This window comes from Macaca mulatta, chromosome 13 (genome assembly GCF_049350105.2).
Source record: "Macaca mulatta isolate MMU2019108-1 chromosome 13, T2T-MMU8v2.0, whole genome shotgun sequence".
NCBI lineage: Eukaryota > Metazoa > Chordata > Mammalia > Primates > Cercopithecidae > Macaca > Macaca mulatta.
In genome coordinates, this window is record NC_133418.1 from 28,777,061 (window position 1) to 28,792,185 (window position 15,125).

Genomic DNA, 15,125 nt, shown 5'->3' on the forward strand with positions numbered 1-15,125 from the left:
TGGAATCTGAGAACAGATATTTCGGATCCCTTGGAAGACTATAGGGCCAAAGGAAATATCCTCCGATAACAAAGAGAAAGAAGCTTTCTGAGAAACTTCTTTGTGTTCTGTGAAATGATCTCACAGAGTTACAGCTTTTCGCTCAATAAGCCTTTCGCTAAGACAGTTCTTGTGGAATTGACAAAGTGATATTTGGAAGCCCTTAGAGGGCTATGCTGAAAAAGGAAATATCCTCAGATGAAATCTGGAAAGAAGCTTTCTGAGAAACAGCTTAGTGTTCTGTTAATTCATCTCCCAGAGTTACATCTGTATTTCGTGGATCTCTTTGCTAGCCTTATTTCTGTGGAATCTGAGAACAGATATTTCGGATCCCTTGGAAGACTATAGGGACAAAGGAAATATCCTCCGATAACAAAGAGAAAGAAGCTTTCTGAGAAACTTCTTTGTGTTCTGTGAAATCATCTCACAGAGTTACAGCTTTCCCCTCAAGAAGCCTTTCGCTAAGACAGTTCTTGTGGAATTGGCAAAGTAATATTTGGAAGCCCATAGAGGGCAACTGTGAAAATGGAAATATCTTCAGATGAAATCTGGAAAGAAGCTTTCTGAGAAACTGCTTAGTGTTCTGTTAATTCATCTCACAGAGTTACATCTGCATTTCGTGGATCTCTTTGCTAGTCTTATTTCTGTGGATTCTGAGAACAGGTATTTCGGATCCCTTGGAAGACTATAGGGCCAAAGGAAATATCCTCCGATAACAAAGAGAAAGAAGCTTTCTGAGAAACTTCTTTGTGTTCTGTGAAATCATCTCACAGAGTTACAGCTTTCCCCTCAAGAAGCCTTTCGCTAAGACAGTTCTCGTGGAATTGGCAAAGTGATATTTGGAAGCCCATAGAGTTCTATGGTGAAAATGGAAATATCCTCAGATGAAATCTGGAAAGAAGCTTTCTGAGAAACTGCTTAGTGTTCTGTTAATTCATCTCCCAGAGTTACATCTGTATTTCGTGGATCTCTTTGCTAGCCTTATTTCTGTGGAATCTGAGAACAGATATTTCGGATCCCTTGGAAGTCTATAGGGCCAAAGGAAATATCCTCCGATAACAAAGAGAAAGAAGCTTTATGAGAAACTTCTTTGTGTTCTGTGAAATCATCTCACAGAGTTACAGCTTTCCCCTCAAGAAGCCTTTCGCTAAGACAGTTCTTGTGGAATTGGAAAAGTGATATTTGGAAGCCCCTAGAGGGCTATGGTGAAAATGGAAATATCCTCAGATGAAATCTGGAAAGAAGCTTTCTGAGAAACTGCTTCGTGTTCTGTTAATTCATCTCACAGAGTTACTTCTCTATTTCGTGGATGTCTTTCCTAGCCTTATTTCTGTGGAATCTGAGAACAGATATTTCGGATCCCTTGGAAGACTATAGGGCCAAAGGAAATATCCTCCGATAACAAAGAGAAAGAAGCTTTATGAGAAACTTCTTTGTGTTCTGTGAAATCATCTCACAGAGTTACAGCTTTCCCCTCAAGAAGCCTTTCGCTAAGACAGTTCTTGTGGAATTGGCAAAGTGATATTTGGAAGCCCATAGAGTTCTATGGTGAAAATGGAAATATCCTCAGATGAAATCTGGAAAGAAGCTTTCTGAGAAACTGCTTAGTGTTCTGTTAATTCATCTCCCAGAGTTACATCTGTATTTCGTGGATCTCTTTGCTAGCCTTATTTCTGTGGAATCTGAGAACAGATATTTCGGATCCCTTGGAAGACTATAGGGCCAAAGGAAATATCCTCCGATAACAAAGAGAAAGAAGCTTTATGAGAAACTTCTTTGGGTTCTGTGAAATCATCTCACAGAGTTACAGCTTTCCGCTCAAGAAGCCTTTCGCTAAGACAGTTCTTGTGGAATTGGCAAAGTGATATTCGGAAGCCCATAGAGGGCTATGGAGAAAATGGAAATATCCTCAGATGAAATCTGGAAAGAAGCTTTCTGAGAAACTGCTTAGTGTTCTGTTAATTCATCTCACAGAGTTACATCTGTATTTCGTGGATCTCTTTGCTAGCCTTATTTCTGTGGAATCTGAGAACAGATATTTCGGATCCCTTGGAAGACTATAGGGCCAAAGGAAATATCCTCCGATAACAAAGAGAAAGAAGCTTTCTGAGAAACTTCTTTGTGTTCTGTGAAATGATCTCACAGAGTTACAGCTTTTCACTCAATAAGCCTTTCGCTAAGACAGTTCTTGTGGAATTGACAAAGTGATATTTGGAAGCCCTTAGAGGGCTATGCTGAAAAAGGAAATATCCTCAGATGAAATCTGGAAAGAAGCTTTCTGAGAAACTGCTTAGTGTTCTGTTAATTCATCTCACAGAGTTACATCTGTATTTCGTGGATCTCTTTGCTAGCCTTATTTCTGTGGAATCTGAGAACAGATATTTCGGATCCCTTGGAAGACTATAGGGACAAAGGAAATATCCTCCGATAACAAAGAGAAAGAAGCTTTCTGAGAAACTTCTTTGTGTTCTGTGAAATCATCTCACAGAGTTACAGCTTTCCCCTCAAGAAGCCTTTCGCTAAGACAGTTCTTGTGGAATTGGCAAAGTAATATTTGGAAGCCCATAGAGGGCAACTGTGAAAATGGAAATATCTTCAGATGAAATCTGGAAAGAAGATTTCTGAGAAACTGCTTAGTGTTCTGTTAATTCATCTCACAGAGTTACATCTGCATTTCGTGGATCTCTTTGCTAGCCTTATTTCTGTGGATTCTGAGAACAGATATTTCGGATCCCTTGGAAGACTATAGGGCCAAAGGAAATATCCTCCGATAACAAAGAGAAAGAAGCTTTCTGAGAAACTTCTTTGTGTTCTGTGAAATCATCTCACAGAGTTACAGCTTTCCCCTCAAGAAGCCTTTCGCTAAGACAGTTCTTGTGCAATTGGCAAAGTGATATTTGGAAGCCCATAGAGGGCTAGGGTAAAAAAGGAAATATCCTCAGATGAAATCTGGAAAGAAGCTTTCTGAGAAACTGCTTAGTGTTCTGTTACTTCATCTCACAGAGTTACATCTGTATTTCGTGGATCTCTTTGCTAGCCTTATTTCTGTGGAATCTGAGAACAGATATTTCGGATCCCTTGGAAGACTATAGGGACAAAGGAAATATCCTCCGATAACAAAGAGAAAGAAGCTTTCTGAGAAACTTCTTTGTGTTCTGTGAAATCATCTCACAGAGTTACAGCTTTCCCCTCAAGAAGCCTTTCGCTAAGACAGTTCTTGTGGAATTGGCAAAGTAATATTTGGAAGCCCATAGAGGGCAACTGTGAAAATGGAAATATCTTCAGATGAAATCTGGAAAGAAGATTTCTGAGAAACTGCTTAGTGTTCTGTTAATTCATCTCACAGAGTTACATCTGCATTTCGTGGATCTCTTTGCTAGCCTTATTTCTGTGGATTCTGAGAACAGATATTTCGGATCCCTTGGAAGACTATAGGGCCAAAGGAAATATCCTCCGATAACAAAGAGAAAGAAGCTTTCTGAGAAACTTCTTTGTGTTCTGTGAAATCATCTCACAGAGTTACAGCTTTCCCCTCAAGAAGCCTTTCGCTAAGACAGTTCTTGTGCAATTGGCAAAGTGATATTTGGAAGCCCATAGAGGGCTAGGGTAAAAAAGGAAATATCCTCAGATGAAATCTGGAAAGAAGCTTTCTGAGAAACTGCTTAGTGTTCTGTTACTTCATCTCACAGAGTTACATCTGTATTTCGTGGATCTCTTTGCTAGCCTTATTTCTGTGGAATCTGAGAACAGATATTTCAGATCCCTTGGAAGACTATAGGGCCAAAGGAAATATCCTCCGATAACAAAGAGAAAGAAGCTTTCTGAGAAACTTGTTTGTGTTCTGTGAAATCATCTCACAGAGTTACAGCTTTCCCCTCAAGAAGCCTTTCGCTAAGACAGTTCTCGTGGAATTGGCAAAGTGATATTTGGAAGCCTATAGAGGGCTATGGTGAAAATGGAAATATCCTCAGATGAAATCTGGAAAGAAGCTTTCTGAGAAACTGCTTAGTGTTCAGTTAGTTCATCTCACAGAGTTACATCTGTATTTCGTGGATCTCTTTGCTAACCTTATTTCTGTGGAATCTGAGAACAGATATTTCGGATCCCTTGGAAGACTATAGGGCCAAAGAAATATCCTCCGATAACAATGGGAAAGAAGCTTTCTGAGAAACTTCTTTGTGTTCTGTGAAATCATCTCCCAGAGTTACAGCTTTCCCCTCAAGAAGCCTTTCGCTAAGACAGGTCTTGTGGAATTGGCAAAGTGATATTTGGAAGCCCATAGAGTTCTATGGTGAAAATGGAAATATCCTCAGATGAAATCTGGAAAGAAGCTTTCTGAGAAATTGCTTAGTGTTCTGTTAATTCATCTCACAGAGTTACATCTGTATTTCGTGGATCTCTTTGCTAGCCTTATTTCTGTGGAATCTGAGAACAGATATTTCGGATCCCTTGGAAGACTATAGGGCCAAAGGAAATATCCTCCGATAACAAAGAGAAAGAAGCTTTATGAGAAACTTCTTTGTGTTCTGTGAAATCATCTCACAGAGTTACAGCTTTCCCCTCAAGAAGCCTTTCGCTAAGACAGTTCTTGTGGAATTGGAAAAGTGATATTTGGAAGCCCCTAGAGGGCTACGGTGAAAATGGAAATATCCTCAGATGAAATCTGGAAAGAAGCTTTCTGAGAAACTGCTTCGTGTTCTGTTAATTCATCTCACAGAGTTACTTCTCTATTTCGTGGATGTCTTTCCTAGCCTTATTTCTCTGGAATCTGAGAACAGATATTTCGGATCCCTTGGAAGACTATAGGGCCAAAGGAAATATCCTCCGATAACAATGGGAAAGAAGCTTTCTGAGAAACTTCTTTGTATTCTGTGAAATCCTCTCACAGAGTTACAGCTTTCCCCTCAAGAAGCCTTTCGCTAAGACAGGTCTTGTGTAATTGGCAAAGTGATATTTGGAAGCCCATAGAGTTCTATGGTGAAAATGGAAATATCCTCAGATGAAATCTGGTAAGAAGCTTTCTGAGAAACTGCTTAGTGTTCTGTTAATTCATCTCCCAGAGTTACATCTGTATTTCGTGGATCTCTTTGCTAGCCTTCTTTCTGTGGAATCTGAGAACAGATATTTCGGATCCCTTGGAAGACTATAGGGCCAAAGGAAATATCCTCCGATAACAAAGAGAAAGAAGCTTTATAAGAAACTTCTTTGTGTTCTGTGAAATCATCTCACAGAGTTACAGCTTTCCCCTCAAGAAGCCTTTCGCTAAGACAGTTCTTGTGGAATTGGCAAAGTGATATTTGGGATGACATAGAGGGCTATGGTGAAAATGGAAATATCCTCAGATGAAATCTGTAAAGAAGCTTTCTGAGAAACTGCTTAGTGTTCTGTTAATTCACCTCACAGAGTTTCATCTCTATTTCGTGGATCTCTTTGCTAGCCTTATTTCTGTTGAATATGAGAACAGATATTTCGAATCACTTGGAAAACGATAGGGCCAAGGGAAATATCCTCCGATAACAAAGGGAAAGAAGCTTTCTGAGAAACTACTTTGTGTTCTGTGAAATCATCTCACAGAGTTACAGCTTTCCCCTCAAGAAGCCTTTCGCTAAGACAGTTCTTGTGGAATTGGCAAAGTGATATTTGGAAGCCCATAGAGGGCTATGGTGAAAAAGGAAATATCCTCAGATGAAATCTGGAAAGAAGCTTTCTGAGAAACTGCTTAGTGTTCTGTTAATTCATCTCACAGAGTTACATCTGTATTTCGCGGATCTCTTTGCTAGCCTTATTTCTGTGGAATCTGAGAACAGATATTTCGGACCCTTTGGAAGACTATAGGGCCAAAGGAAATATCCTCCGATAACAAAGAGAAAGAAGCTTTCTGAGAAACTTCTTTGGGTTCTGTGAAATCATCTCACAGAGTTACAGCTTTCCCCTCAAGAAGCATTTCGCTAAGACAGTTCTTGTGGAATTGGCAAAGTGATATTCAGAAGCCCATAGAGGGCTATGGTGAAAATGGAAATATCCTCAGATGAAATCTGGAAAGAAGCTTTCTGAGAAACTGCTTAGTGTTCTGTTAATTCATCTCACAGAGTTACATCTGTATTTCGTGGATCCCTTTGCTAGCCTTATTTCTGTGGAATCTGAGAACAGATAATTCGGATCCCTTGGAAGACTATAGGGCCAAAGGAAATATCCTCCGATAACAAAGAGAAAGAAGCTTTCTGAGAAACTTCTTTGTGTTCTGTGAAATGATCTCACAGAGTTACAGCTTTTCGCTCAATAAGCCTTTCGCTAAGACAGTTCTTGTGGAATTGACAAAGTGATATTTGGAAGCCCTTAGAGGGCTATGCTGAAAAAGGAAATATCCTCAGATGAAATCTGGAAAGAAGCTTTCTGAGAAACTGCTTAGTGTTCTGTTAATTCATCTCACAGAGTTACATCTGTATTTCGTGGATCTCTTTGCTAGCCTTATTTCTGTGGAATCTGAGAACAGATATTTCGGATCCCTTGGAAGACTATAGGGACAAAGGAAATATCCTCCGATAACAAAGAGAAAGAAGCTTTCTGAGAAACTTCTTTGTGTTCTGTGAAACCATCTCACAGAGTTACAGGTTTCCCCTCAAGAAGCCTTTCGCTAAGACAGTTCTTGTGGAATTGGCAAAGTAATATTTGGAATCCCATAGAGGGCAACTGTGAAAATGGAAATATCTTCAGATGAAATCTGGAAAGAAGCTTTCTGAGAAACTGCTTAGTGTTCTGTTAATTCATCTCACAGAGTTACATCTGCATTTCGTGGATCTCTTTGCTAGCCTTATTTCTGTGGATTCTGAGAACAGATATTTCGGATCCCTTGGAAGACTATAGGGCCAAAGGAAATATCCTCCGATAACAAAGAGAGAGAAGCTTTCTGAGAAACTTCTTTGTGTTCTGTGAAATCATCTCACAGAGTTACAGCTTTCCCCTCAAGAAGCCTTTCGCTAAGACAGGTCTTGTGGAATTGGCAAAGTGATATTTGGAAGCCCATAGAGTTCTATGGTGAAAATGGAAATATCCTCAGATGAAATCTGGAAAGAAGCTTTCTGAGAAATTGCTTAGTGTTCTGTTAATTCATCTCACAGAGTTACATCTGTATTTCGTGGATCTCTTTGCTAGCCTTATTTCTGTGGAATCTGAGAACAGATATTTCGGATCCCTTGGAAGACTATAGGGCCAAAGGAAATATCCTCCGATAACAAAGAGAAAGAAGCTTTATGAGAAACTTCTTTGTGTTCTGTGAAATCATCTCACAGAGTTACAGCTTTCCCCTCAAGAAGCCTTTCGCTAAGACAGTTCTTGTGGAATTGGAAAAGTGATATTTGGAAGCCCCTAGAGGGCTACGGTGAAAATGGAAATATCCTCAGATGAAATCTGGAAAGAAGCTTTCTGAGAAACTGCTTCGTGTTCTGTTAATTCATCTCACAGAGTTACTTCTCTATTTCGTGGATGTCTTTCCTAGCCTTATTTCTCTGGAATCTGAGAACAGATATTTCGGATCCCTTGGAAGACTATAGGGCCAAAGGAAATATCCTCCGATAACAATGGGAAAGAAGCTTTCTGAGAAACTTCTTTGTATTCTGTGAAATCATCTCACAGAGTTACAGCTTTCCCCTCAAGAAGCCTTTCGCTAAGACAGGTCTTGTGTAATTGGCAAAGTGATATTTGGAAGCCCATAGAGTTCTATGGTGAAAATGGAAATATCCTCAGATGAAATCTGGTAAGAAGCTTTCTGAGAAACTGCTTAGTGTTCTGTTAATTCATCTCCCAGAGTTACATCTGTATTTCGTGGATCTCTTTGCTAGCCTTATTTCTGTTGAATATGAGAACAGATATTTCGAATCACTTGGAAAACGATAGGGCCAAGGGAAATATCCTCCGATAACAAAGGGAAAGAAGCTTTCTGAGAAACTACTTTGTGTTCTGTGAAATCATCTCACAGAGTTACAGCTTTCCCCTCAAGAAGCCTTTCGCTAAGACAGTTCTTGTGGAATTGGCAAAGTGATATTTGGAAGCCCATAGAGGGCTATGGTGAAAAAGGAAATATCCTCAGATGAAATCTGGAAAGAAGCTTTCTGAGAAACTGCTTAGTGTTCTGTTAATTCATCTCACAGAGTTACATCTGTATTTCGCGGATCTCTTTGATAGCCTTATTTCTGTGGAATCTGAGAACAGATATTTCGGACCCTTTGGAAGACTATAGGGCCAAAGGAAATATCCTCCGATAACAAAGAGAAAGAAGCTTTCTGAGAAACTTCTTTGGGTTCTGTGAAATCATCTCACAGAGTTACAGCTTTCCCCTCAAGAAGCATTTCGCTAAGACAGTTCTTGTGGAATTGGCAAAGTGATATTCAGAAGCCCATAGAGGGCTATGGTGAAAATGGAAATATCCTCAGATGAAATCTGGAAAGAAGCTTTCTGAGAAACTGCTTAGTGTTCTGTTAATTCATCTCACAGAGTTACATCTGTATTTCGTGGATCCCTTTGCTAGCCTTATTTCTGTGGAATCTGAGAACAGATATTTCGGATCCCTTGGAAGACTATAGGGCCAAAGGAAATATCCTCCGATAACAAAGAGAAAGAAGCTTTCTGAGAAACTTCTTTGTGTTCTGTGAAATGATCTCACAGAGTTACAGCTTTTCGCTCAATAAGCCTTTCGCTAAGACAGTTCTTGTGGAATTGACAAAGTGATATTTGGAAGCCCTTAGAGGGCTATGCTGAAAAAGGAAATATCCTCAGATGAAATCTGGAAAGAAGCTTTCTGAGAAACAGCTTAGTGTTCTGTTAATTCATCTCACAGAGTTACATCTGTATTTCGTGGATCTCTTTGCTAGCCTTATTTCTGTGGAATCTGAGAACAGATATTTCGGATCCCTTGGAAGACTATAGGGACAAAGGAAATATCCTCCGATAACAAAGAGAAAGAAGCTTTCTGAGAAACTTCTTTGTGTTCTGTGAAATCATCTCACAGAGTTACAGCTTTCCCCTCAAGAAGCCTTTCGCTAAGACAGTTCTTGTGGAATTGGCAAAGTAATATTTGGAAGCCCATAGAGGGCAACTGTGAAAATGGAAATATCTTCAGATGAAATCTGGAAAGAAGCTTTCTGAGAAACTGCTTAGTGTTCTGTTAATTCATCTCACAGAGTTACATCTGCATTTCGTGGATCTCTTTGCTAGCCTTATTTCTGTGGATTCTGAGAACAGGTATTTCGGATCCCTTGGAAGACTATAGGGCCAAAGGAAATATCCTCCGATAACAAAGAGAAAGAAGCTTTCTGAGAAACTTCTTTGTGTTCTGTGAAATCATCTCACAGAGTTACAGCTTTCCCCTCAAGAAGCCTTTCGCTAAGACAGTTCTCGTGGAATTGGCAAAGTGATATTTGGAAGCCCATAGAGTTCTATGGTGAAAATGGAAATATCCTCAGATGAAATCTGGAAAGAAGCTTTCTGAGAAACTGCTTAGTGTTCTGTTAATTCATCTCCCAGAGTTACATCTGTATTTCGTGGATCTCTTTGCTAGCCTTATTTCTGTGGAATCTGAGAACAGATATTTCGGATCCCTTGGAAGTCTATAGGGCCAAAGGAAATATCCTCCGATAACAAAGAGAAAGAAGCTTTATGAGAAACTTCTTTGTGTTCTGTGAAATCATCTCACAGAGTTACAGCTTTCCCCTCAAGAAGCCTTTCGCTAAGACAGTTCTTGTGGAATTGGAAAAGTGATATTTGGAAGCCCCTAGAGGGCTATGGTGAAAATGGAAATATCCTCAGATGAAATCTGGAAAGAAGCTTTCTGAGAAACTGCTTCGTGTTCTGTTAATTCATCTCACAGAGTTACTTCTCTATTTCGTGGATGTCTTTCCTAGCCTTATTTCTGTGGAATCTGAGAACAGATATTTCGGATCCCTTGGAAGACTATAGGGCCAAAGGAAATATCCTCCGATAACAAAGAGAAAGAAGCTTTATGAGAAACTTCTTTGTGTTCTGTGAAATCATCTCACAGAGTTACAGCTTTCCCCTCAAGAAGCCTTTCGCTAAGACAGTTCTTGTGGAATTGGCAAAGTGATATTTGGAAGGCCATAGAGTTCTATGGTGAAAATGGAAATATCCTCAGATGAAATCTGGAAAGAAGCTTTCTGAGAAACTGCTTAGTGTTCTGTTAATTCATCTCCCAGAGTTACATCTGTATTTCGTGGATCTCTTTGCTAGCCTTATTTCTGTGGAATCTGAGAACAGATATTTCGGATCCCTTGGAAGACTATAGGGCCAAAGGAAATATCCTCCGATAACAAAGAGAAAGAAGCTTTATGAGAAACTTCTTTGGGTTCTGTGAAATCATCTCACAGAGTTACAGCTTTCCGCTCAAGAAGCCTTTCGCTAAGACAGTTCTTGTGGAATTGGCAAAGTGATATTCGGAAGCCCATAGAGGGCTATGGAGAAAATGGAAATATCCTCAGATGAAATCTGGAAAGAAGCTTTCTGAGAAACTGCTTAGTGTTCTGTTAATTCATCTCACAGAGTTACATCTGTATTTCGTGGATCTCTTTGCTAGCCTTATTTCTGTGGAATCTGAGAACAGATATTTCGGATCCCTTGGAAGACTATAGGGACAAAGGAAATATCCTCCGATAACAAAGAGAAAGAAGCTTTCTGAGAAACTTCTTTGTGTTCTGTGAAATCATCTCACAGAGTTACAGCTTTCCCCTCAAGAAGCCTTTCGCTAAGACAGTTCTTGTGGAATTGGAAAAGTGATATTTGGAAGCCCCTAGAGGGCTATGGTGAAAATGGAAATATCCTCAGATGAAATCTGGAAAGAAGCTTTCTGAGAAACTGCTTCGTGTTCTGTTAATTCATCTCACAGAGTTACTTCTCTATTTCGTGGATGTCTTTCCTAGCCTTATTTCTGTGGAATCTGAGAACAGATATTTCGGATCCCTTGGAAGACTATAGGGCCAAAGGAAATATCCTCCGATAACAAAGAGAAAGAAGCTTTATGAGAAACTTCTTTGTGTTCTGTGAAATCATCTCACAGAGTTACAGCTTTCCCCTCAAGAAGCCTTTCGCTAAGACAGTTCTTGTGGAATTGGCAAAGTGATATTTGGAAGCCCATAGAGTTCTATGGTGAAAATGGAAATATCCTCAGATGAAATCTGGAAAGAAGCTTTCTGAGAAACTGCTTAGTGTTCTGTTAATTCATCTCCCAGAGTTACATCTGTATTTCGTGGATCTCTTTGCTAGCCTTATTTCTGTGGAATCTGAGAACAGATATTTCGGATCCCTTGGAAGACTATAGGGCCAAAGGAAATATCCTCCGATAACAAAGAGAAAGAAGCTTTCTGAGAAACTTCTTTGTGTTCTGTGAAATGATCTCACAGAGTTACAGCTTTTCACTCAATAAGCCTTTCGCTAAGACAGTTCTTGTGGAATTGACAAAGTGATATTTGGAAGCCCTTAGAGGGCTATGCTGAAAAAGGAAATATCCTCAGATGAAATCTGGAAAGAAGCTTTCTGAGAAACTGCTTAGTGTTCTGTTAATTCATCTCACAGAGTTACATCTGTATTTCGTGGATCTCTTTGCTAGCCTTATTTCTGTGGAATCTGAGAACAGATATTTCGGATCCCTTGGAAGACTATAGGGACAAAGGAAATATCCTCCGATAACAAAGAGAAAGAAGCTTTCTGAGAAACTTCTTTGTGTTCTGTGAAATCATCTCACAGAGTTACAGCTTTCCCCTCAAGAAGCCTTTCGCTAAGACAGTTCTTGTGGAATTGGCAAAGTAATATTTGGAAGCCCATAGAGGGCAACTGTGAAAATGGAAATATCTTCAGATGAAATCTGGAAAGAAGATTTCTGAGAAACTGCTTAGTGTTCTGTTAATTCATCTCACAGAGTTACATCTGCATTTCGTGCATCTCTTTGCTAGCCTTATTTCTGTGGATTCTGAGAACAGATATTTCGGATCCCTTGGAAGACTATAGGGCCAAAGGAAATATCCTCCGATAACAAAGAGAAAGAAGCTTTCTGAGAAACTTCTTTGTGTTCTGTGAAATCATCTCACAGAGTTACAGCTTTCCCCTCAAGAAGCCTTTCGCTAAGACAGTTCTTGTGCAATTGGCAAAGTGATATTTGGAAGCCCATAGAGGGCTAGGGTAAAAAAGGAAATATCCTCAGATGAAATCTGGAAAGAAGCTTTCTGAGAAACTGCTTAGTGTTCTGTTACTTCATCTCACAGAGTTACATCTGTATTTCGTGGATCTCTTTGCTAGCCTTATTTCTGTGGAATCTGAGAACAGATATTTCAGATCCCTTGGAAGACTATAGGGCCAAAGGAAATATCCTCCGATAACAAAGAGAAAGAAGCTTTCTGAGAAACTTCTTTGTGTTCTGTGAAATCATCTCACAGAGTTACAGCTTTCCCCTCAAGAAGCCTTTCGCTAAGACAGTTCTCGTGGAATTGGCAAAGTGATATTTGGAAGCCTATAGAGGGCTATGGTGAAAATGGAAATATCCTCAGATGAAATCTGGAAAGAAGCTTTCTGAGAAACTGCTTAGTGTTCTGTTAATTCATCTCACAGAGTTACATCTGTATTTCGTGGATCTCTTTGCTAGCCTTATTTCTGTGGAATCTGAGAACAGATATTTCGGATCCCTTGGAAGACTATAGGGCCAAAGGAAATATCCTCCGATAACAATGGGAAAGAAGCTTTCTGAGAAACTTCTTTGTGTTCTGTGAAATCATCTCCCAGAGTTACAGCTTTCCCCTCAAGAAGCCTTTCGCTAAGACAGGTCTTGTGGAATTGGCAAAGTGATATTTGGAAGCCCATAGAGTTCTATGGTGAAAATGGAAATATCCTCAGATGAAATCTGGAAAGAAGCTTTCTGAGAAATTGCTTAGTGTTCTGTTAATTCATCTCACAGAGTTACATCTGTATTTCGTGGATCTCTTTGCTAGCCTTATTTCTGTGGAATCTGAGAACAGATATTTCGGATCCCTTGGAAGACTATAGGGGCAAAGGAAATATCCTCCGATAACAAAGAGAAAGAAGCTTTATGAGAAACTTCTTTGTGTTCTGTGAAATCATCTCACAGAGTTACAGCTTTCCCCTCAAGAAGCCTTTCGCTAAGACAGTTCTTGTGGAATTGGAAAAGTGATATTTGGAAGCCCCTAGAGGGCTACGGTGAAAATGGAAATATCCTCAGATGAAATCTGGAAAGAAGCTTTCTGAGAAACTGCTTCGTGTTCTGTTAATTCATCTCACAGAGTTACTTCTCTATTTCGTGGATGTCTTTCCTAGCCTTATTTCTCTGGAATCTGAGAACAGATATTTCGGATCCCTTGGAAGACTATAGGGCCAAAGGAAACGTCCTCCGATAACAATGGGAAAGAAGCTTTCTGAGAAACTTCTTTGTATTCTGTGAAATCATCTCACAGAGTTACAGCTTTCCCCTCAAGAAGCCTTTCGCTAAGACAGGTCTTGTGTAATTGGCAAAGTGATATTTGGAAGCCCATAGAGTTCTATGGTGAAAATGGAAATATCCTCAGATGAAATCTGGTAAGAAGCTTTCTGAGAAACTGCTTAGTGTTCTGTTAATTCATCTCCCAGAGTTACATCTGTATTTCGTGGATCTCTTTGCTAGCCTTCTTTCTGTGGAATCTGAGAACAGATATTTCGGATCCCTTGGAAGACTATAGGGCCAAAGGAAATATCCTCCGATAACAAAGAGAAAGAAGCTTTATAAGAAACTTCTTTGTGTTCTGTGAAATCATCTCACAGAGTTACAGCTTTCCCCTCAAGAAGCCTTTCGCTAAGACAGTTCTTGTGGAATTGGCAAAGTGATATTTGGGATGACATAGAGGGCTATGGTGAAAATGGAAATATCCTCAGATGAAATCTGTAAAGAAGCTTTCTGAGAAACTGCTTAGTGTTCTGTTAATTCACCTCACAGAGTTTCATCTCTATTTCGTGGATCTCTTTGCTAGCCTTATTTCTGTTGAATATGAGAACAGATATTTCGAATCACTTGGAAAACGATAGGGCCAAGGGAAATATCCTCCGATAACAAAGGGAAAGAAGCTTTCTGAGAAACTACTTTGTGTTCTGTGAAATCATCTCACAGAGTTACAGCTTTCCCCTCAAGAAGCCTTTCGCTAAGACAGTTCTTGTGGAATTGGCAAAGTGATATTTGGAAGCCCATAGAGGGCTATGGTGAAAAAGGAAATATCCTCAGATGAAATCTGGAAAGAAGCTTTCTGAGAAACTGCTTAGTGTTCTTTTAATTCATCTCACAGAGTTACATCTGTATTTCGCGGATCTCTTTGCTAGCCTTATTTCTGTGGAATCTGAGAACAGATATTTCGGACCCTTTGGAAGACTATAGGGCCAAAGGAAATATCCTCCGATAACAAAGAGAAAGAAGCTTTCTGAGAAACTTCTTTGGGTTCTGTGAAATCATCTCACAGAGTTACAGCTTTCCCCTCAAGAAGCATTTCGCTAAGACAGTTCTTGTGGAATTGGCAAAGTGATATTCAGAAGCCCATAGAGGGCTATGGTGAAAATGGAAATATCCTCAGATGAAATCTGGAAAGAAGCTTTCTGAGAAACTGCTTAGTGTTCTGTTAATTCATCTCACAGAGTTACATCTGTATTTCGTGGATCCCTTTGCTAGCCTTATTTCTGTGGAATCTGAGAACAGATAATTCGGATCCCTTGGAAGACTATAGGGCCAAAGGAAATATCCTCCGATAACAAAGAGAAAGAAGCTTTCTGAGAAACTTCTTTGTGTTCTGTGAAATGATCTCACAGAGTTACAGCTTTTCGCTCAATAAGCCTTTCGCTAAGACAGTTCTTGTGGAATTGACAAAGTGATATTTGGAAGCCCTTAGAGGGCTCTGCTGAAAAAGGAAATATCCTCAGATGAAATCTGGAAAGAAGCTTTCTGAGAAACTGCTTAGTGTTCTGTTAATTCATCTCCCAGAGTTACATCTGTATTTCGTGGATCTCTTTGCTAGCCTTATTTCTGTGGAATCTGAGAACAGATATTTCGGATCCCTTGG